The 24,059-nt window shown below is 53.1% G+C and overlaps 1 protein-coding gene across 3 annotated transcripts in view; it reads right to left on the bottom strand.

Moving 5' to 3' along the window:
- The window catches only part of PRIM2 (DNA primase subunit 2), a 1,274,342-nt gene that overhangs the window by 1,152,339 nt on the left and 97,944 nt on the right, over positions 1-24,059 (bottom strand). The gene's annotated exons all lie outside the window — the stretch shown is intronic.

The following is a 24,059-nucleotide window of genomic DNA, read 5'->3' as shown; positions in this document are numbered from 1 at the left end:
AGGAATATGCACGCTGTCGTCAGAAATACTTATTTTTTTTACACTAAGGGATAGTATAACTGTATATATCTTTTATGTTATTCATGTACTCTGAAGTCCTTTAGTAATGTAACTGGTTCTATTGTAAAGCGCTCTGGCACCTTTGGGTAAAGTTCGCGCTACATAAAAACCCATAAATAATAAAGGGCCGTCAACCGTTCGGCTTGCTTACGTGTGACAAACAAAACTATTTTTTTTATGTACTTCTTTGGATGGGAAGACAGCAGAAAGGAGTGTCACGAGAAGCGGCATCTGTGTCATCTTATGCCGTCTTATTTACAAGCCCTTTACGCCGCCGGTGCGTCACTTTTAATATGGGGAAAAAGTAACGTACCGGTGGCGCAAGGGGCTTGTAAATAAACCCCTATGTTTTTACAAAACTAGGCCTTAACAGAAACTGGCAGCGTTAAATAGTGTGGCAGTAAAGCTGTCTTGGTTTAACTTTGTGATTGCGACTTCACTTTGATCATTGGGACCTGTTCTATGTGTAATTTAGCACGTTTTAGGTGCACTGATAACAAACCCAGGTGGTTAATACACCTGCTGGTGAGTTCAGTGTTTTATCTCTGGTCACAGATTTGAATGTTCTAAAGCAACTCTGACAAGTTTTTATTTTGTAATGGAGACATGTTCATGTTTGCAGTGCTCTTAGGTGTGGCAATTCATTGCTTTATGTATAACACTTTACTGCAAGTAGAGCAAAGCCATTATGCCCATCTAATGAGATATGGTATAGAAAGTATCCCCTTTGTACAATGTAGCTGTATAGAAACAGCGTTAAACAGTTGAAATACTAAAATAGGGGTTATAAATGGTTGCTAAATTACTTACCTATTCCTGCATGCTCACCCAAGAATTTCCACCAACACAACTTCAGCTAAGAGTAATGCTGGCAGTATTGAAAACCATTTACATGTATACCCCCCATGCGGCACAAAAAGCCATGGACCTACTGTGCTACTTTGGAAAAATGCAAGGTTCTTTCCAAATCCGGCCTAGTTTAATATTCAAATAGACTGGTTTCTAAAGTTTACAGTTCCCACTGTACAACAAGATTTATGGGATGTAGTCAAAGGAATAAACATATCAGGACTCCCAGTTATGGGATCCGGTAGCGTTCGTCAATGTTATTCAAGCAACATTTATATTGTGGTTTAATTTTTCAGGCTTTACACCCAATTTGGCGTTTTGATGCTCTGCTGCTCTGTGCCACAATATAAATGCCACTTTTGGCATTTTCAAAATAGCCGAAGTCTACACCCACACAAAACTTGGGATCTGAGGGATGGGTGTGTGTGTGTGGTCTACTATGATAGTAGTAGTGTCCACCCTCATCGAACACTAAAATCCAGTATTAGGAAGTCCCTGTACCCCCAACAAACTCAGAGATAGGTGTCAGGTAGGGCAAAAACGGAGCTTTCAGCAACTAGACAGTGGATACATACAAATTGTTTTGACATTCTGTTTCCCTCCTTTTAGGTGCGCCACAAATGTCATAAGAAAAAAACAATTGCCCATTCAAGTCAACCTATTTGATCCTGGGAGCAAGCTCACACCTCATTCACACACATGGAAATGTTAATTTCTGGCTGGCAGAGGGAAAGAGCAGAAGGCAGATTTGGCTTCCGGAGGTATCCTGCAGGGCAAAAAGTTACTTTTGTGTAATATTCAGAACAAATCTGACTTCACCATTAAAGTAGATATTTAACAACTATCAAAAATATTTATTTAATTATTTTTATAGCTAGTACTGAGCTCCTGAGATACAGGATTAGGAATTAATACTGCACCATCATTGTTTTCCTATGGAGCAACCAAACCTACTACTGTGAAAATACGTTTGAGGGCATTTTTACTGTAAGGACATGTTTAACATTATACTTTTACAAGTCCTACTTTTAAATACCATGTATCCTTCCTTTAATGGCGATATGGCCTACTTAGAGTGACTTGTAAATATTCAAAAGTAAGGTTTAGGCCTGCCAAAGGGATCATATTTGACAGTTTGAATTTGCAGTCAGAACCTGCACAGCCAGGCTACTGGTAGCAAGTCTGCAGTCATGTTTACATTGTCACTGTAGCAGTTGGCCCAATGGGTGTTGCAGTCCATTGGCAACATTTAACTTCGAGGCCCTGGGTACATCTTGCTACCATATACTCCGGGCTTATAGGTAAGTTAAATATGCCCGTCAGGAGTATACCAATTTTAAAATGTTGAAATGTGTAGCAGATTTTCACTCAGATTGAGCTAGAAAATCTAACAAAAAGAAAGATTTCCTTTATTGAGTCCCCTCACTCACCAGGGTTTCTCCACGGTGACCTGCTTCATCATAGGGGCCATCTCAACCTGCTGCAGGTTGAGGCGTGCTACGACTTGCGATGAGACGTAGGAGCACTATATAGTGAGGAGCTATGTGTAGTGCAGTGGTGTGGTGGAGTGGAGTGTATTAAAAAGTACCTAACTAGTGGGCAGAAAAAACTTTATTCGGGCTCCTAGTTGGTCTATTAAAAATGGAGTGAGCCTCTAGTGGGCCTATCTAAATGCGTTAGGAGTCCCTAGCAGATGTCAACATGTTTCGAGCTTTCCCAGAGCTCTTCTTCAGGACAACACAGGGTCTCGCCCTGTGTGTACCACTCCAAGGTGACCTACAGTAAGATAAGATGAAAAACTAAACAGATACGCTGCAAGATAAGCAGACGTTAGTAATACATACTATGCAAATTAGTCACTGTTGGAAAGGCGACCCCAGGGGAGACAGAAGGTGTCTGACTGTCCGCCCCGAGTCCCACCTCTCTCTGGGGAATAGGCCGAGCGCCGTAGGGAGGCCTCCTTGGCGAGGCTCCGCTCCTACAATCGTACCAGCAGAGCAATCACACTACTTACAGATAGACACCACACAGGAAGGATATTCACACGAATCTTTATATAAGTAATCAAAGCAAGTTCTTGGCAGGGTAGCGGCAAGGATCGAGGGATCCGTAATGTCGTGGTCTCGGGGAAAGGGGTAGCGGGACAGTCTTGGCACCCACTGGTGCGTGGATAGTTCAAGGGTTCAGGCCGCGACAGCGTCAGCAGGGCCTCGGAGATAGTTTAGCTTGGTCAGGCCGCGACAGCGTCAGCAGGGCCTCGAAGGTGGTTCAGCTTGGTCAGGCCGCGACAGCGTCAGCAGGGCCTCGAAGGTGGTTCAGCTTGGTCAGGCCGCGACAGCGTCAGCAGGGCGTGGTTCAGCTTGGTCAGGCCGCGACAGCGTCAGCAGGGCCTCGAAGGTGGTTCAGCTTGGTCAGGCCGCGACAGCGTCAGCAGGGCCTCGAAGATAGTTCCAGGTGCAAGAGTTCGGATCAGGATCAGCCGCGACGAGGTCAGCAGGGCTTCGACTCCAGATACAACTGCCGTCTTGATCCGGGCTGGCCCAGATATAGGACTGGAGGGCTTTGATGTCCGGACCCTCGCGCCTGGGGGTCAGAGGGGCCGGGATGAAGGTGTCCAGACACCCAGCAGGGGGGCGGAGCCAGCGCCCAGGGAGCCGGGGGAGCGATCGATACCAGGCGTCCGGGGGCGGTGGAAGGCCCATCGAGACTCTCCTCCTCCGGGATCTGGTCGAGTGGCCACTTTACCACCTAGGAGGATCCTGGTGCCTCAATGTCTGGGCTTCGCTGGGGCCGGGCCCGGGATGGCTGCGGCCACGTGTTCGGGGCGTGAGGGTCCCAAGATGGAGTCGGGCCGGAAAGGGTGGCCTGGTCAGGGTGCCAGGCTGGCAGCGTTGGCGAGCAGGTTCTGCCGGGGTACCAGGGAGGGGGAGAGCTGTAGGTGGCCGGGGAGGCTGCTCGCGCCGATGGTTCGTGAATGTGCGTGTCAGGGGGGTCGATAGTAGGTAAATGGAGGGCCGATGTCGTCCTGGGCCCTCCATGCGGACGGGGTCGGACCACGCCACGAGGCCGTGTCCAACACACGTCCCCTCCAGCTGAAGGCGGGGAGAGTCACCCATCTTCCTGGGGGCTCTCTTCGTCGAGGTGGAAAAACCGGGACAGGCCGTCCGCGTTGGCGTGGTCACTGCCAGGGCGATGCTCCACAGTGAAATCCATGCCTTGGAGGGAGATGGACCATCGCAGCAGTTTGGGATTTTCGCCACGCATGTGCATCAGCCACCTTAGGGGCCGGTGGTCAGTCTGCACCCGGAAGTGGGTGCCGAAGAGGTAGGGCCTGAGTTTCTTGAGGGCCCACACGACAGCGAAGGCTTCTCTCTCGATGGTGCTCCAGCGCTGTTCTCGGGCCAGCAGCCGCCGGCTGATGAAGGCCACAGGATGGTCAGTTCCCGCGGAGTCCAATTGCGATAGGACCGCCCCGATGCCGTGTTCCGAGGCGTCGGTCTGGACCACAAACTCTCGGCTGTAGTCGGGGGCCTGGAGCACAGGGGCGGTACACATGGCTGCTTTCAAGGTCTCGAAGGCCACCTGACACGAGGGTGTCCACTGCACTTTCTGTGGCCGGTTCTTCGAGGTCAGTTCCGTGAGGGGCCCCACAATGCTCCCATAGTTCTTGATAAAACGCCGATAGTACCCCGTGAGCCCCAGGAAGGCTCGGACGGCGGTCTGGTTGACCGGAGGTTCCCAGGCTAGGATGGCGTCGATCTTGGGTTGGAGGGGAGCCACTTGGCCGCTCCCCACTTGGTGTCCCAGATAGGTCACGGACCCTTGGCCTATCTGGCATTTGCTGGCCTTCACAGTTAGCCCGGCGGAGGGCTGTCAGGACTTCCCAGAGGTGTTTCAGGTGCTCAGCCCAGTGGAGGCTGTAGACCGCAATGTCGTCTAGGTAGGCGGCACTGAACTCTTCTAGCCCCGCCAGTACTTTGTTTACTAGTCTCTGGAAGGTGGCCGGGGCGTTTTTCATGCCGAAGGGCATCACCTTGAACTGGAAGTGGCCGTCGGGCGTGGAGAAGGCTGAGCGCTCCTGGGCGCCAGGGTTGAGGCCGATCTGCCAATACCCGGCGGTGAGGTCGAAGGTACTGAGGTACTTGGCGGCCCCCAGGCGGTCGATCAGTTCATCGGCCCGGGGGATGGGATGTGCGTCGGTTCTCGTAACAGCATTCAGCCCCCGGTAGTCGACGCAAAACCGGAGTTCTGGCGGGGTGCCAGGCGCGGCAGCCTTGGGGACCAGGACCACTGGGCTGGCCCAGGGACTGTCGGAGGGTTCGACTACCCCCAGGGCCAGCATCTTGGTGACTTCCGTCTGGATGCAGGCCCGAACTCGGTCGGGGACCCGGTAGGCCCGGTGTCGTACTGGCTGACTGTCCCCGGTGTCGACATCGTGGACACACCATTGGGTAACCCCGGGGGTGAGGGAGAACAGATCTGTGAATTGTCCCAACAGTTCTTGACAGTCTCGGCACTGGGCGGGGGTCAGGTCGGGGGAGAGAGAGATCCCTTCGACGGAGCCGTCCTTCTCAGTGCACTTTAGGAGGTCGGGCAAGGGCTCGGAGTCGTCTTCGGACCCATCGTCGGTAGCGAGTAGCAGGCTCAGTTCGGTGCGGGCAAAATGAGGTTTGAGCCGGTTGGCGTGCAGAACCCGGAGGGGGTTCCGGGGAGACTCCATATCCACGAGGTAAGTGACGGGGCTCTTGCGCTCGATCACCTTGAAGGGCCCCGACCATTTGTCCTGGAGGGCACATGGTTCGACCGGGGACATGACCCAGACCCGCTGGCCCGGCTCGAACTCGATGGAGGAGGAGTGCTGGTCGTACCAGCGTTTCATGTCCTCCTGACTGGCCTCCAGGTTGGCCTCTGCAAGGGCCCGGAACTTCCGAGTCTGGTTTCGGAGGGTCAGGAGGTACCGGTAGACATCCGGTGGTGCGCCTTGGACGGTAGTTTCCCAGCCTTCTTTGACTAGGCTGAGCGGACCTCGGACAGGGTGTCCGTACAAGAGTTCAGAGGGGCTGAACCCCAGGGATTTCTGTGGTACCTCCCGATAGGCAAACAGGAGGCAGGGCAGCAGGACATCCCATTTGCGTCGTAGTGGCTCTTCTAGGCCCTGGATCATTCCCTTGAGTGTCCGGTTGAACCGCTCCACAAGTCCATTCCCTTGGGGATGATACGGGGTGGTGAACTTGTATGTGACCCCGCACTGTTGCCACATGGACCGCATATACTTAGATATAAAGTTCGTGCCCCGATCGCTCACGACCTCCCGGGGGAATCCTACTCGGGAGAAGATCCCCATCAAGGCTCGCCCCACCACGGGAGCGGTGATGGTTCTGAGGGGGATGGCCTCAGGATAGCGGGTGGCGTGGTCCACCAGGACAAGTATGAAGCGATACCCTTGTGAGGTTTGAGGGTCCAGGGGCCCCACAATGTCTATTCCCACTCGCTCGAAGGGGGTGGTCACTACTGGAAAAGGTTGGAGCGGGGCCTTCACCTTCCCCCCGCTCTTTCCGCTGGCTTGGCATGTCGGGCAGGTGCGGCAGTGGTTATGTACATCAGTGCGCATTTTGGGCCAGTAGAAATGGGTCACCAGGCGGCTGTAAGTTTTGTCCTGCCCCAGGTGCCCTGCGAGGGGCACATCGTGCGCCAGGTTCAAAAGGAAGTCTCTGAACCGCAGGGGAACCACTAGCACTCGGCTGGCCCCCAGCTCGGTAATTTTCTGTTCACTATATAGGAGGTCGTGGTCCCAGTAGACCCAGTGGGACCCTGAGGTGTCCCCGGTAGCTTGGGCAGCGGCTTGTTGGCGGGTCCCCTCGAGGGAAGGGCAGGTCTTCTGTTCCTGCCGAAACTGTTCTCGGGTGGGACCACCCTCTTGGCGCCATTGGGCGAGTTCGGGGATGTCGCTGAGCTCGTGGTGGTTTCCGGGCTCCGAGGGCCTTGTCTCGGAGTCGCATTCTTCATGGATGGCAGAGGGTGGTGGCTCGGGCCACTCCGGCTCTTCGGTCGGGGCGGCCTCGGTCGCTGCCGGGGCTCGGGCCGCCATAGATCGGGTCGTCGCACAGACCCACTCTGGTAATCCCATCATTCCTAGGTGCTCTCTCCGCTCGACTTGGGCCCAGGGAGAGCTCTCGAGGTCGTTCCCAAGGAGGCAGTCCACGGGGGCGTCGTCCCGGACGGTCACCTTGAGGGTGCCCGACACTCCCCCCCCATTCGAAGGGAATTCGGGCCATCTGGCATAGAGTTTCGGAGTTGTCGGCGGCCCTCACGTGGCAGCGTACGTTCGGGATGATCTGTTCGGGGGTCACCAAGTGGCAGCGGACGGCCGTCACACTGGCTCCCGTGTCTCGGAGGGCTTCGGTCCGTCGTCCATTGATGTGGACCCACTGACGGTATTTACGAGTGTTGCTCGGTAGCGGGGCCTGGGGGACCAGGTCTCTACTGCCCAGGCAGGCTAGGGCCATGGCGGCCGGTTCATACTCGATTTGATCTTCCTCGTAGACCTCTACGTCTTCTTCTCCCTCTTCTCCCAGAGCTGCAGCAGCGAACTGGCGGGTCGGAGGCCCAGTGGTGCCGGGACGCTGGTTCATGGGGCAGAGGGGGTCACTGGCATAGTGATCGGTCCGCTGGCATCTGTGGCAAGTAATGTTCGGGTGGGGCCCCGGCCGTGCTGGGGGGTCCCTCTTCAGGGACGGCGAAGTGTTACTCGGGGGGGACCCTGGAGGGGGGCCCCGACCCGAGGCCGGCGGGAAGCTTCGGCTCTGGTTCTGTCCTCCTCCGCCTCCCCGCTGGCGGGGGTGCCCCCGGCCGCCCTGACCGGTTTCTCCTATCGGTGTTCGGGGGACCCGGGTGTTCACCCATCGATCCGCCTCGACGGCGAGTTTCCGGGGCTCGGTTAGCTTGCTGTCGAGTAGATGCTGTCTGAGCTCGACAAAGCAGTTGTTGGAGAGGTGCTCCCAAACGATGAGGTCGAACAGCTGCTCGTAGGTGGACACTTTGCTGCCCTTTATCCATCCCTCCAGGGCCCTGCTATAAAAGTTCACGTACTCGACCCACGTGGTTTTCTTGCAATCTCTGAATCTCTGCCGGTACATCTCGGGGGTGAGGCCATACCGGACAAGCAGGGCGTCCTTCATGTGGTCATAGGAGGACATTACGTCGTCGGCCAGCTCCAGCAGGGTGTCCCTTCCTTCGCTGACGAATCTCCCCCATAAGCCGGCACCCCAGTCCTTTCGCGGAATGCGGTGCGCGGTCATGGCAACTTTGTACGCCTTGAACCATTGCTGGATATCGTCATTCTTGTAGTACTCCTTGACGATATCCTTCGGGATGTGGACCTTTGGGTCGGCAGGAGGTGGGGGGTTCCGGGCTACCGTGGCGCCAGCCTCTTCGAGTTTGGCTTTGATTTCGAGTTCTTTGAGGCCACGCTCGTGTTCGTATGCTAGTTTTTTTTCTTCTAATTCTCTTTGCCGCCGCCTCTCTTCCAGATCTCCCTCTAATCGCAGTTGTTCAAGGGCCATTTTCTTTTCTGCTAATTGGAGTTCTCCGTCCAGCCGGAGTCGGGCGAGCTCTAGTTCATGGAGCCGACTTCTCTCTCGCTCCCGGGCGTCTTCGTGGGAGAGGCCCGGGTCCCTGTTGGCGGTTCTTTCCTCTATGGGGGCTATGACGGTACTTACGGGTACTTCTAGGACAATGTCATCGTTCGTTTGGGGTGGGGTCTCTCTGGTCTCCACCCAGGTTTGCAGCGCTTCTTTGAAATCGTCCTTTGTGCTTAGTCCGGTGGTAGCGATACCCAAGTCTTTGCAAAATTGTTTAAGTTCTTTATGGGTATACTCCTCTAACAGGTCTTTCTGGAATTCTGCAGTCGTTCCGGCTTCCTTAGCAGTCATCGTGGCTGTGGGTCGCTGTCAGTAGTGACGTGTTACTCGCTGTACGATTTGCGTGGGCTCGGATCCCGTCGCTTGCCACCAATGTTGGAAAGGCGACCCCAGGGGAGACAGAAGGTGTCTGACTGTCCGCCCCGAGTCCCACCTCTCTCTGGGGAATAGGCCGAGCGCCGTAGGGAGGCCTCCTTGGCGTGGCTCCGCTCCTACAATCGTACCAGCAGAGCAATCACACTACTTACAGATAGACACCACACAGGAAGGATATTCACACGAATCTTTATATAAGTAATCAAAGCAAGTTCTTGGCAGGGTAGCGGCAAGGATCGAGGGATCCGTAATGTCGTGGTCTCGGGGAAAGGGGGTAGCGGGACAGTCTTGGCACCCACTGGTGCGTGGATAGTTCAAGGGTTCAGGCCGCGACAGCGTCAGCAGGGCCTCGGAGATAGTTTAGCTTGGTCAGGCCGCGACAGCGTCAGCAGGGCCTCGAAGGTGGTTCAGCTTGGTCAGGCCGCGACAGCGTCAGCAGGGCCTCGAAGGTGGTTCAGCTTGGTCAGGCCGCGACAGCGTCAGCAGGGCCTCAAAGGTGGTTCAGCTTGGTCAGGCCGCGACAGCGTCAGCAGGGCCTCGAAGATAGTTCCAGGTGCAAGAGTTCGGATCAGGATCAGCCGCGACGAGGTCAGCAGGGCTTCGACTCCAGATACAACTGCCGTCTTGATCCGGGCTGGCCCAGATATAGGACTGGAGGGCTTTGATGTCCGGACCCTCGCGCCTGGGGGTCAGAGGGGCCGGGATGAAGGTGTCCAGACACCCAGCAGGGGGGCGGAGCCAGCGCCCAGGGAGCCGGGGGAGCGATCGATACCAGGCGTCCGGGGGCGGTGGAAGGCCCATCGAGACTCTCCTCCTCCAGGATCTGGTCGAGTGGCCACTTTACCACCTAGGAGGATCCTGGTGCCTCAATGTCTGGGCTTCGCTGGGGCCGGGCCCGTGATGGCTGCGGCCACGTGTTCGGGGCAAGAGGGTCCCAAGATGGAGTCGGGCCGGAAAGGTTGGCCTGGTCAGGGTGCCAGGCTGGCAGCGTTGGCGAGCAGGTTCTGCCGGGGTCCCAGGGAGGGGGAGAGCTGTAGGTGGCCGGGGAGGCTGCTCGCGCCGATGGTTCGTGAATGTGCGTGTCAGGGGGGTCGATAGTAGGTAAATGGAGGGCCGATGTCGTCCTGGGCCCTCCATGCGGACGGGGTCGGACCACGCCACGAGGCCGTGTCCAACAGTCACGTAGTATGGTACTTAATAGTCACTTGGGGCCCGATGTAGGTAGGCAAATACCGGTCGGAAACGGACGAAAATACCGATTTTCGGCCGTTTCGGACCGGTATGTGGATATTGAGATGTAGGGGCATGTAAAATTACAGAATCGGTAATTTTACCGATTCTGTAATTTTACCGATTCGGTAAAATACCGAATTGGTAAAATTACCGAATCTGTAATTTTAGATGTAGGTAGCACTGTTTTCAGTGCTACAAGGGTTTAAGAATTCGTTATTTACCACCAACTAGAAGTTGGTGGTAAATAATGAAAACCCTTCAAAAAGCATTTTTTTTTGCTTTAAAAATGTGCCATGTTGCAGACATACATGCCCTAAGGGCATGTATGTCAGCAACATGTGCACCCATGCACAGTTATGGGGTGCAACAGGGTGTCAAAGTGACACCCTGCCACCCTTCAATGTTTCCCCCAATTACCGAATCGGTATTTACCGATTCGGCAATTGACATTGATTCCTATGGGCCTCAAGGCCCATAGGAATCAATGGCAATTACAGAATCGGTAAATACCGATTCATTAATTACCGAATCATACCGATTCGGTAATTAATTCGGTAAATATACCTACATCCCGATTGCCAGTTCTTAAATACCGAATCGGTATGATTCGGTATTTAAGAATCGGTAATCTGGGATTACCTACATCGGGCCCTTAGTATTATTTTAGAAGCAATAATGTGCCAATATTGTGTCTGCTAGGGACTCCTAACGCATTTGGATAGGCCCACTAGAGACTGACCCCGTTTTTAATAGACCAACTAGGAGCCTGAATAAAGTTTTTTCTGCCCACTAGTTAGGTGATTTTTAATACACTCCACCACACCACTGCACTACACATAGCTCCTCACTATATAGTGCTCCTATGTCTCATCGCAAGTCATAGCACGCCTCAATCCGCAGCAGGTTGAGATGGCCCCTATGATGAAGCATGTCACCGTGGGGAAACCCTGGTGAGTGAAGGGACTAAAGAAAGGAAATCTTACCTTCCTTTTAGATGTTCTAGCTCAATCTGAGTGAAAATCCATATCCCAGCTAGGTCGCTATCCGGTCTTACCCGATTTTGTAGGTTCAATATTGCATCAGGAGGGTGGACCTAGCTTATTCCCTCTTCCTCCCCCTTACTTTTTGATTTGAAATGTGTAGCAGAACCATTTGACCCATGGTTAGCATAGTTAAAGTGCACAGAGTTCCATAGCCTTCAAAAATAGGGTTCGGCAAAAAGGCAAAACAAAAGTAAATCAGGATGACACTGTAGAAAGGGCACATTTTAAACATGAATGCATTGTGTGAATGAGTGAACCAGGGCAATGGAGGCCTGTGAGATCCAGTTTGGATACCCCAGATGTTTCCTGTGCACAGGATGAAGGAGAGATTGCTTTCCCGGGCAGTTGAAATGTACTGCTGACATTCCTGAAGGAAGATGGAGGAGATTTAGACGCTGAAGTGGGGAGAAAGGAGGCCATGCTCCTTTAGAAAATCGATTAGGGCTTTTTTATGGGGGACCTGCTGTTTAGTCTCCTTTAGAACTTCCATTTGGTAGGGGGTGGGGATAAAGTATGGGACTGCAGTCTCTGTTGTCCAAAGTGAAAGGAACCTTTCAGGTAAATCCCTCCTTTTGCTCTGACCACTATTCACTGTGGCTGATGACAGCCAGGTGTGGTAAGTTCACACCTCTTTCTGCCTTTATTGTGGGTACTGCAACCTGGAGACTATCCTGTCTGTGAGGTGCATGCACTCTGCTGGAGAGCAGATGGGAAAATATACCTGAAAGAACCACCCCAACCAAGCAGGTTCTTAAAATGCAGACAGTGGATCAACATCTGTCTGAACGTGGGAGCCACAGACACACTTGTTGTTCCAGTTACAAATTCTCTTTGAAGAAGAGAGTGCTCCACAAATTTCTGTGGTACTGAAAATTCTGGACTCGTGTAATAAACTTTGTCGTAGCATGACGATTTTTATATCTAAAGACCGAGAATGGCTAGTACACTATGTACAAGCATTTTCGTCATATTCCAGTAACAATTTCACCTCGAAATCGTCATTTTCGTTCTGAAACCCTTGGCTTCCATTTTGTGTACACCAGCCATTTTGTGTGTTGCCCTTTACATAGGCTATAATACAGCTAAATTCGATTCCAAAGGCCACGTACACCTTGATTGACTTTTCTCTGACCTGGACAAGTTGGAACCATTGCCCAGGCCGAACCAGTTTGGTCAGTTCCTCTCCCAGTGGCCGAGCAAGATAGCATCATGCCATAAACCTTTTCATCGCACACACACCCTGCCCTATCTTACTTCCATCTGTTCCTGCTCCTGCCTCCACGAGCTATTTATGACATGGGCTGTGACCTTACCGTTTTGGGTTTATCCGGCCTTGTCAGCTAGAGAATGTATGCATTATGTGGACATTGTTTATGGCCTGGACTTATCTTGAAAGTGGGTTTTGCATCTGTGTGCACGTTCTGGGAATGTACTTCAAAGAGAAAATGTGTGCCTAGGGCATAATAAATGATATAAAGGGTCTGTGCTCAGACCATTCAGGAGGCTACCTCATTCAGTTGCTTTAGGTGTGACTGAGCGACGTAGCCTCACAATTAATTGTAGTAAAGATGTCTTTTTCATATTTTTAGAGTCTGTGCCAAGTTCTTATTATATTAGTAAGTATTCCCTGAGAGCAAAAACTGCCAGTTCTACATTACTCTGAGTACTTCTGTGCAACCAGAACTAGTGGGGGTAGTCTCTCCATCATTGTTGTTTCGGACCAGAATCACAGATTTTTGTCTGAACTCATTTCTGTGTCAAGGTGTGCGACTGTCGTAGATATCGCTGTTGTGCCAATAAGTGTGATTGTGGCCGACCTTGTTCTTGTGCCAAGAAATATGTCTGCACCGAACCTTGCTACTGTGACCAAGTTGTGTGCCCAGAGTGGTCCTTGACATCATGATTAAGAAGTGCATGTCGCTGTGACCCCTCCCCCCTCTTCAGGTGGTGTGGCCTCCTGTACCGTATCACCAAAAGACCTCAACTTGGGTGTAGAGAGGGACCTTGCAACTCCAAGTAACTGTGCATGTGTAGGATGATCGCTAATGACAGCCCCCGCTGTCGTCTCTTGCCACGACCTGCTTTGACTGTTAGAAGCTGCTCTGCAAATAGTGTCAAAAAAGGAGGGGTTTGGCCCAAAGGATTAGAGGGTAGGTAGGGCCAATTATACTACATAAGAAAAAAATTACCTATGCCTCTAGTGACTTCACAACTCTTATTCATATGAAGTAAGATGAACGCAAACTAATACGTTTACCTTAGCAGTAATTTCTGCCTTTTATTTCATTATTTTTTTTAATTAATATCTTTGATTACAAAAAGAACACATAGTCAACTAAACGAAATACCACATTAGTACTTACACAGTGAAAATGAACAACGTGAAAATGTGTTTTGACATAAAATTACAAATAAACTCATAATAATCAAACATCAATACAAACGAATGAAATGTCACAAAGAACAATCAATATATACACAATACGAAATACAAAGTTGTCATACAAAATGATAAATTGCCGCCCATTTTCCTGGTGTCTGCAGACAAAGGAACTCAACTCCTTGGTTAAATATTGCAAATACACCCCCTTATGTCCCTGATATTTCAGAGGAATTGATTTATCCTAAATATAAGGGTGCTAGTTGTCTAATTTATCATTTTGTATGACAACTTTGTATTTCGTATTGTGTATATATTGATTGTTCTTTGTGACATTTCATTAGTTTGTATTGATGTTTGATTATTATGAGTTTATTTGTAATTATATGTCAAAACACATTTTCACGTTGTTCCTTTTCACTGTGTAAGTACTAATGTGGTATTTCGTTTAGTTGACTATGTGTTCTTTTTGTGATCCAAGATATTAATTAAAAAAAATAATGAAATAAAAGGCAGAAATTACTGCTAGGGTAAACGTTTTAGTTTGCGTTCATCAAGAAACCAACAGCGGACCCCACCGACCTCAAGAACTACCGCCCCATCTCGCTCCTCCCGTTTCCAGCCAAAGTCATCGAGAAGACCGTCAACAAACAGCTGGCCGCCTTCCTCGAGACCAACGGATCCCTCGACCCCTCACAGTCCGGCTTCCGAGCCAACCACAGCACCGAGACCGCCCTCATCGCCGCCACCGATGACATCCGAGCCCTGATGGACAATGGAGAGACAGCGGCCCTCATCCTCCTGGACCTCTCCGCGGCATTCGACACTGTCTGCCACCGCACCCTAGTACAGCGCCTCAGCAACGTCGGAATCCAGGACAAGGCGCTGGAATGGATCATCTCCTTCCTCGACGGAAGAACACAGAGAGTCCGCCTACCACCGTACAAGTCAGAGGCCTCCGAAGTCATCTGCGGCGTCCCCCAAGGATCATCTCTGAGTCCCACCCTCTTCAACGTCTACATGAGCCCCCTCGCGGCCATCGTACGCAAACACAACCTCAGCATAATCTCCTACGCCGACGACACCCAGCTGATCCTCTCCCTGACCAACGACCCCGCCGCCGCCAGAGCCAACCTGCACGACGGGATGAAAGAGGTAGCCGAGTGGATGACGATCAGCCGCCTGAAACTGAACTCGGACAAGACGGAGATCCTCATCCTGGGCTCCTCACCCTCCGCCTGGGACGACTCCTGGTGGCCTCCCGCCCTGGGCACCGCACCCAAACCGACAGACCACGCACGCAACCTGGGCTTCATCCTGGACTCCTCCCTCTCCATGACCAGGCAAGTTAACAAAGTCTCCTCGACGTGCTTCAACATCCTACGCATGCTACGGAAGATCTTCTGGTGGATCCCCACCGAGACCAGGAAGACCGTCACCCAGGCCCTCGTCACCAGCCGTCTGGACTACGGCAACGCCCTCTACGCCGGTACCACCGCCAAGCTCCAGAAGAGACTCCAGCGGATCCAGAACGCCTCAGCCAGACTCATCCTCGACATCCCACGAACCAGCCACATCTCCGGACCTCTGAGAGACCTTCACTGGCTCCCCGTCAACAAAAGAATCACCTTCCGCCTCCTCACCCACGCACACAAAGCTCTACACGACCGAGGCCCGAGTTACCTCAACAGCCGAATCAACTTCTACGCTCCCAAACGCCACCTCCGCTCAGCCAACCACGCCCTCGCCGCCGTCCCCCGCATCCGAAGAGCGACTACAGGAGGAAGGTCCTTCTCCTACCTGGCCGCCAAGACCTGGAACTCCCTCCCCCCCGACCTGCGCCTGACCCAAGACCACCTCTCCTTCAGGAAGAAGCTGAAGACCTGGCTGTTCGAGCAGTAGCGGCACCCCCCCCCCCCCCCCCCCCCCCCCAGCGCCTTGAGACCCTACGGGTATGTAGCGCGCTCTACAAGTGTCATTGATTGATTGATTGATCTTACTTCATATGAATAAGTGTTGTGAAGTCACTAGAGGCATAGGTAATTTTTTTCTTATGTAGCTTCTGCAAATAGAGCATCTCCTCCCAGAAGCAGGTACGAATGAGGCATGTATTGCCAGCCACAGTTTGAACTCCTAGACCTGCCATTCTGAACAAAGGTAATCTTGCACCTCTTAATTTGGGCTGCATAACACTCTAACTCTATGGGCTAGGAGGGATACCCAAGTAAAGAGGAGGGGTGGACCGTATCCTAAGGTGCAGTAGCCAAAGCGTCACTTCCTGTAGTTATGGCTGCAAGTATTCCGTTTTAAGAGAATGTAATAACGTACTTTTCATTTCTGAAGTAAAGTGCTGGGTTGGACAATATGCTATTGCTCTGCTGGGTGATTGTTGCGTACTGAGTTTGTACACCCCAGCGCATGTCGATATTGTGGTCATTGATCTTCTGTCCTCGATATTCCGGTATATTCTGGAGTCAATATTAAGGTAAAATACTACTATTGTTTATAGCATTCCATTGCTGGCTTCTTGGGCCATCAGAAAATAGCCAACTGAGTGATGGGCAGACTGCCTGTCTGTGTAATGCACCTGCTGTTGACTTTTGTCCTGATCTTTGAGTGCCAGTCCATCCATTTGTATTACAGCACTACCTCATTGACTTTCCTATCTTTGAATTGCAGCCCACATAGTTCAGTGGGATTTTCATCTATTGATCAGAAATTAACATTTACTCTCTGCTACTTTTCCAGGTCTACAGCATGTGAAAAGTATGACCTCAATCAGTTAAGCTGTACCTACTACCGGCACTTTGATAATTGACTGTCAATGTAAGTCGTTGTCAGAGAGTAGCGCCCATGTAGCCAGAGATTTGGGTTGAACAGGCTTATTGGGCAATCAGGCAGAGACCGAAAGGCTGGTCTGACGGGTCCGTGTGTGGGCTGATTTTTTGGAGGTTTGTAGGCCTGTTTTATGGTCTTGTGGACCGGATTCCACTGTATATTTCGCTGATTTAAAAATAAAGAAAACTTGAAACATTTTGTTACTTTTTTGCAATATACAAAGCAACATCCGTATATCAGCCAATTTGAGATAACACACACATATCCACTAGTGCCCGAGAAGAGGGTCCGCATGAACCACAGTACAATGTAGCACAGCAGAAAATCATACCTACATGCGTTTCAGAAGGGGGGGGGGCAAATCGTCTCCCATCCCCTTGTAGCGCCAAGAAAAGAAGATAACATAAGAAGCCACAAGAGCCTGACATGGATGTGGGTGAGTAAGAGGCAGGGGAGGGAGAAATAGAGGGGGAAGGCCACCCAGTGTCCCTGGAAATGGCAGACCCAGCCCCAACACGAAGAAGGGATCAAGGGACGCCCCTGAGGACCGGATTTTGTCATCCAGAGAACCCCCATCATGTGTCCCTCGGGCGAGTATGATGCCTCTGTATGCCGCTCACTCCCCCCTCACACTGGGGTGCTCCTAAGGGCAACCCTGGGCTTTATAAACTGGGCCCTCTAGACACATCCAGTGATCAAGCCTTTCACGCCAGGAGTCCACTCAGAGGGCAAGAGTGTCCTTCTAGTGATGGATGATGTCACGCTTCATACAAAGTAAGGCTATCCTCAATAGACCCATCTTATATTACTTACTATCTAAGTCGATGTAAATATGCAGTATTTCCAGCTTGTGGTCCCATAGGCGGCTCCCACCCAAAAGACACGTCCCAGGGTCAACAGAACCCCCTCTCAGAAGAAGAAGCATCCATTAGAACGCAGGCATTATAGCACAATGCCTTTAAAACGCAGTCAATACAACACAAATTCCATTACAACGCATATCCCTCACTGACCAGCACCTTCCCTGACTCAGGTAAGCTCCCAGCGGTGTTTGAATAGTAATTTGCGCTGTAATGGAACATGCGTTGTAATGGCTTGCATTGTAATGGTGTGTGTTGTAATGGAAGTTGCATTGTAAAAACTGCGTTGTAAAGGTAAGCGTTGTAATGTCACACATCCTCTCAGAAGGGCTGCAGCACCTCACAGCCCTTAACCGTGTGGTGCACTGTCCCCTCCGCGAGGCCGCAGCAGAGACATAGAGGGGATCTGATCAGGCCCCTTTTCCAAAGTCTGGACCTAGTAAAGTAGGTCTGATAGAGATACTGGAGCTGGATAAGGCAGTATTGTGACATAATGGCCACCGTTCTAGGAGCCACCAGCGCTTCCCACCAGTCCACATCCTCCAAGGGGCCCACATCCACCTCCCAGTCACCTCGAACAAGAGTGAATGTGTCAGGGGTATTAACCACTAGGGATTTATAAAGCAGGGATATTTTATGATCCAACCGTGCATCCATCAGCAGTTTTGCCTCAAGGGGACTATGGTCTGGAAAGTCTGCAAGATATGCACATAGGGCAAAAGAGCCTGCTGCAACTACAAATAATGGAATAATTGAGTACAATGTAGGTCTAACTCTACCTGAAGAGGCAGAAGGACTTCTTACCCACTCCGCCCATCACATCTCCCATGCGAGAGATGCCGATCAGATCCCAGAGGCAGAAGCCAAAGAGGGCAGACACCTGGGTAAGAGCCAATCCCTCTCACAGGAGCGTCATAGATGTAAGCCTACCCCCCCCCCCCCATCCAATACGCCTCGTAGCATCTCGCCACAGAGTAAGGACAGTCTTGGTAGCCGCTGGAAGGGCAGCACATGGTGAGCCCCCATACAGTAGTTCGAGCAGCAAGAAAGGTCTCCCGCATCGCTCACTTCTCCAGCACATAAGTCAGGTCACATTCAGAGTCATCGCACTATTCTGAGACCACAACCAGATGGGCCGCACAGTAATAACTGTAAATATCCGGGGTATTCCCCATCGCACATGGATTTACAGCCGTACTGTAAGGATATGCGGCTGCCCGAGGCCACACAGTGGCCATCAGGAGGGCGGCCCCCTAGACACGAGGGCTTCCCACCGCCCCTCTCTAGACCCTCTCCTCCCCCGAGCAGGCGGAGTCCCGAGGGGAGCTAGGAGGAGCTGAGTGGTCACGTCCGGTGCGGCAGGAAGGGCGAGGGGTACTTAAGCCCCCCTCGCCATCTTCTTTGCCTCTTTGCCGCACCGGACGCGTCGCGGTGACCTCGTGGCGGGGACACACATTTTTCTCTGCGTCCTGCCTCTGCCCAGTGCTCGGCCACCGTCCCCGGGCTACGTCCGTCCGCCCCCCCCACCCCCCGAGTGCTGCAGTGCGTGCGTGCCCGCCGCTGTTGGATTGCCAACGTTTAAGGTATGTGTGCCTCTCTCTATCCTCCCCCCGGCCCGTCCCTGGTATGGTCCAGGTTGTACAGGGGCCCTGTGGCAGGAGACTACGGGGGGGAGAGGTGGCCACCGGCGGGTACTTGCTCACGGCACTGTGGCCTGGTGGGTTTCGGGCTAGGGGCAGCATAGCTGGATTTGGGCCGCCCACACGCTCGACCGTTGCGGTATGCTGCCATGCGGCTGGGCTGGCGGAGGCTGTGTGGGCAGTTGAGGGTATGTAGCTCAGTGGTGAGCTCATGTTTCTCGTGCATGAGGCCCCGGGTTCTATCCCCGGTGTCTCCAGGAGTCCCTGTTCTGTACCTGGTTAGATGACCGCTGGTGGAGCTGGCTCCTGGGGCCTGCGGCGCCTCGACTCGAGGCACGACCGGTGGTTGACAGCGCGGGCCGGGACCCGATCCGAATCTGTGCCATGCGTGCTTTTCGTGTGCGTGGCCCTGGGGCCATGGCCCATCCGCTTTCCCGGCCTGTTGTGCGGGGATTCTTCTCCCTGGCACGGCCATCCCAAGGGGGGTGCGCAAGAGATAGGGCCCCATGGAAGGTCGTACAGGCCTGGCGAGCAAGATCTCGTTTAAACACAGGTCGTCCCGGGGTTCCCCACGTCGGACCTTTGGTCGCAGGGGAACCCGGCGGTCTTGCCGGGTTTGTGGCTTCCTCTCTGCTTTGCCCGGTGTTGACCCTTAGCTTCGTACACAGGTTTCAGGCAGATTAGTTAGGGCTTACAGGGCGGTTGTTCTGGTCCGGGTTCTTGCCGGTGGACAACTTCCCTTCGCCCAGGAGGGCGAGTGGGTGCCCCCCCCCCCGCTCGGTTGTACTCGGATGTCCTCTCTGTAATGCAATCTATTTTCCCTGCCCACTTGGTTCAGTTGTTTTGTTGCTGATCTCCCTTAAAGCGCTCTGATGGGGCACAGAGCCGGGTTCTCTATATACACAACTGCACATACACAGAATGTAAGGGTGAGGGCGCTCTGCTCAGGTCAGGGTACGTCAGCGAGACCCATCGAGTTTAGAGAGACTAACTGGGTTGGGAAACTGACCCCCCCCCGTCAACCCCTGCTCTTCAGTCTCCATAGACTTACATGCTATGCTTCGGTGTCGGGGGTGTATCTCAGTGGTAGAGCACGTGCTTCGCATGTAGGAGGCCCTGGGTTCAATCCCCAGCCTCTACAGTCAATTTCATCCCGTGACCGGAGGGTGAGTCGAGGTTCCTTTGTTGCCCGAATTCATTGGTTGTTCGCTTCGTACCTTCCATCCCAGCGCCTGGGAATTGTTGGCGAGTCCAGGCATGCTGGAGATTTGCGTATGCTCTCCCTGTAATGCTATCTAATTACGGCTTGTGCTGCGAACTAAGGAGCCTTCTTCGTGTTCGGACTCCTACTCGGTAAACACTCGCCCCTGCGCGTGGGCTTAGTGTCAATTGCCAGACTTGTGGTGAAATTATTGCTATGGAAGTATACAACAAGTAAAACGACGCAGCATTCCATCTTTGGATTACAGCGAATGGTTAAAGTGATTCTAATGTTTTGCCTTGGGTTTTAAACTTCGTTGCTTCACCAATAAACATGCTTATGTGTGGCGCTAGGGAAAGCAGCAGCATCTATTGCCTGAACGCTACGAGGAAAGTAGTACCTCTAGCCTCTAAGCATATGCACAAAGAATTGCTAAGTAGTTTGCAAATGACATCACTTAAAGTGTAATTTAGCGCGGTCCGGTTAGATTTTACAATCCGATGACGGCCTCAGACTCACACGCTTGATGCAGCTCTTTCGTACCGGAGCTCGAGAACCCCTCTCGCGCTAGCAAGGTTAGCGCACGTCGCGCGCAGCCTCCGACCCCTCTCTTTGGCGATTAGGCTTGTTCAGGGATCTAACAACAGTATTTGTACCCTGGTTTGGCTCCTTTTTATGTTCAGTGTGTCGTTAGTGGAGTGCTTCTAGTACACCTCATAATACATTTCCGTTGTAGAAAGTCCTGGGTAGGTCGAGAACGCTCAGTGACCCATTGAGAAGAGGCACCAAGGGACGCACGTATGTCACGTAATGACAGCGATGACGACGAGGATGTACTTATGCCCCTGCACATTCCACTCCCCAAGGAGGTCTAGTTTAGTACTCCCACCACCAAATACGTTGCGAAGGGGGTTTGAACTGCAGCCTCGCTTTATTAATGGGAACGCACCACGTGCTAATGGCTAAATGCATTTATATGAGGCATTACGATGGATAATATCCTCAATTATGGTAAATATATCTTTCACTTCTTCTGTTTATATAATGTAAGCTGTAGCAGAAGCTCTACATTTTGCTTATGCGCCCAATGCCACTGGAACACTAGTTAACATTAAGAGAGTTATCTGTAACACGCTGCTACACACCCTGAGCCCTTTTCTTTAAGCTCTCATACATGGGACTCGTGCGTGGCTTGACCGCTGCCGAGCATGGACGCCTGAGCCCCGAGGTCCGGGCTGATCTCGGCGATTATCCTGCTTTTAAGACTCCCCCGGCGGCGCTGACAACCCTGCGTGGTGCCTCGGAGCTGTGGAGCGCTTGAGTGGCGATTTGGAGCGGAGAGAGGACCCCGGCGGCGGCGAGCGCCGAGTACAGCGGGACTCCGCCCACGGGTACCGGCCATCTTGCCTGCGGCCTGGAGAGGCCTACTGATCCCCGGCCTCAAGTGACGAGGGGCCGCTGGGGGGACCGAGCCGTCGTGGACGGAGGCCGGTGCTCACGTGCGGAGTACAACCTGCATTATCCTAGAGCGGGCACCCGGAGGAGGAGGCGCCCGCGGACATTAGCGGAAGCCGAGGCAGAAACTGGTGGCAATTTGAAGGTGGGGCCCGGTGATCTGTGCCACGGCCCCATCGCCCCCTGCTTCACAGCAGCGGTGCGGTCACCGGCGGGGGGGCGGCGCCCTAGTGTGGACCTGACCATATCGCCATCCATGAGGAGCGGTACTGCCTGGGGGCCTGAATGGTGCGGCACGGCCGGTGGCCTTTGAGGGGGGCCCGGTCCGGAAGGAACAGCTGGAACGCCCGAGGCGTTGCGAGGCGCGCTGTCCGCTGAGAGGTGCTGAGCTGGTGGACTGCCGTATTGGCGGTTGGTGCGCCCACAAGGTGTGCTGGACCCTGACGGGTACCTGCAAACACAACAATGATGGACAGAATGTGGATCAATGTCACACATTCACCCCAGTCCAAAGATCTGGGCCCAAATCCATCGTTTTTCCACTCCACACCACCCTGGGTTAGACAATGGCGATATGCAAATCAGCGCTGACCCTGTGCCCCATGGGAACAGTCCAGTCCGAACTACAAAAGCCATGTCCTTCCCAGAACGGAAACAAGCATCCGAGGACCGGCCCGGTTTCGAGGTAACACCTCTCATCAGCCCGGCTAGCTTGATTCCAGTGGTGTGGAGTGCCTGGGACTCACGTCTGAGCATCCCCAGTACACTTAGAGCGGTACCTGCAAACACAACAATGATGGACAGAATGTGGATCAATGTCACACATTCACCCCAGTCCAAAGATCTGGGCCCAAATCCATCGTTTTTCCACTCCACACCACCCTGGGTTAGACAATGGCGATATGCAAATCAGCGCTGACCCTGTGCCCCATGGGAACAGTCCAGTCCGAACTACAAAAGCCATGTCCTTCCCAGAACGGAAACAAGCATCCGAGGACCGGCCCGGTTTCGAGGTAACACCTCTCATCAGCCCGGCTAGCTTGATTCCAGTGGTGTGGAGTGCCTGGGACTCACGTCTGAGCATCCCCAGTACACTTAGAGCGGTACCTGCAAACACAACAATGATGGACAGAATGTGGATCAATGTCACACATTCACCCCAGTCCAAAGATCTGGGCCCAAATCCATCGTTTTTCCACTCCACACCACCCTGGGTTAGACAATGGCGATATGCAAATCAGCGCTGACCCTGTGCCCCATGGGAACAGTCCAGTCCGAACTACAAAAGCCATGTCCTTCCCAGAACGGAAACAAGCATCCGAGGACCGGCCCGGTTTCGAGGTAACACCTCTCATCAGCCCGGCTAGCTTGATTCCAGTGGTGTGGAGTGCCTGGGACTCACGTCTGAGCATCCCCAGTACACTTAGAGCGGTACCTGCAAACACAACAATGATGACGGGGCGCCCCTTCCGTGGACTGGCAGTGGCGATGGAAGACGCGCCCTGATCCTTGAGGGTAGCGGTCCCGGGCGAGTGGTGGCTCCTGGAAGACCCTTAGTAGCGGGGCTGGCCTATGGACACCGTGTTGCCCCCGCATCCTGCTGCCTGAGGAGAAGGAAGGTTTGGGGCTACGACGGACCCCCACCAGGAACGGGGACGATCGGCCGGATTGCCCAGTACGCCGCGAGGCGCCACGGATATTGTGCACCCATAGTGGTTCTGGTCGGAGGGTGCTGAGGCTGGCAAGAGGTGCTCTCACCGGATCGGTGAGTGGCTGTGGAATCTGCGGCGTCGCTCTGGAGAGGGGACTGGTGTCTGGGCCTTCCTGCGCTAGTGGCTGGTCGGGCCTCGGTCCTGGTAGTTCGACCGGGCGGAGCGGCGAGGAGCACGACCCTTATTCCAACCAGGGGCGCCTCAAGGAGTTGGACCTTTGCGTTTAGCACGATCAGCGAGGCCTAGGGCTGCACCATGGGGAAGACGCGAATGGGAATGGGAGCGGCGCCGGCCGACCAGGCTGAGGACTTGCCGGAGGCTCAGGGACAGAGTTCAACCGAGGGCCAGAGTGCAGGGCTGCAATAGCAGCAGATGGACCAGATCCTCAAGGCCATAATGGACACGAGGGACGCGTTGAGGCAAGACATTGCGCAGGTGTCAACAGGCCTAGGCTTGCTGAGGGCGGATCACGACAAGCTCGCTGATCGGGTCAAGACTGCGGAGTTGGTGTTGGAAACGCTGGAGCCGGCCCAAAAGACAACAGATGCCACGATGGAGGACTTATCACGTAGAGTGCGCCAACTGTAAAGGAGGGCGGAGGATGCAGAATAGGCGCAATAACGTCCGAGTGGTAGGATTGCCAGAAAATAATGAAGGGAGTGACATTGTCTCCTTCCTGGAAAAGTGGTTGCGGCATGTGGTGGTCCCTGAGGGCCTAACGCACTTCTACACGCTGGAGAGAGCTCACAGGGTTCCGGCCAGGCCTCCGGCGC

The sequence above is a fragment of the Lissotriton helveticus genome, chromosome 6 (genome assembly GCF_964261635.1).
Source record: "Lissotriton helveticus chromosome 6, aLisHel1.1, whole genome shotgun sequence".
Classification (NCBI taxonomy): domain Eukaryota; kingdom Metazoa; phylum Chordata; class Amphibia; order Caudata; family Salamandridae; genus Lissotriton; species Lissotriton helveticus.
The sequence above is the reverse complement of the archived record's forward strand: the minus strand, read 5'-3'. Positions and strand labels throughout refer to the sequence as shown.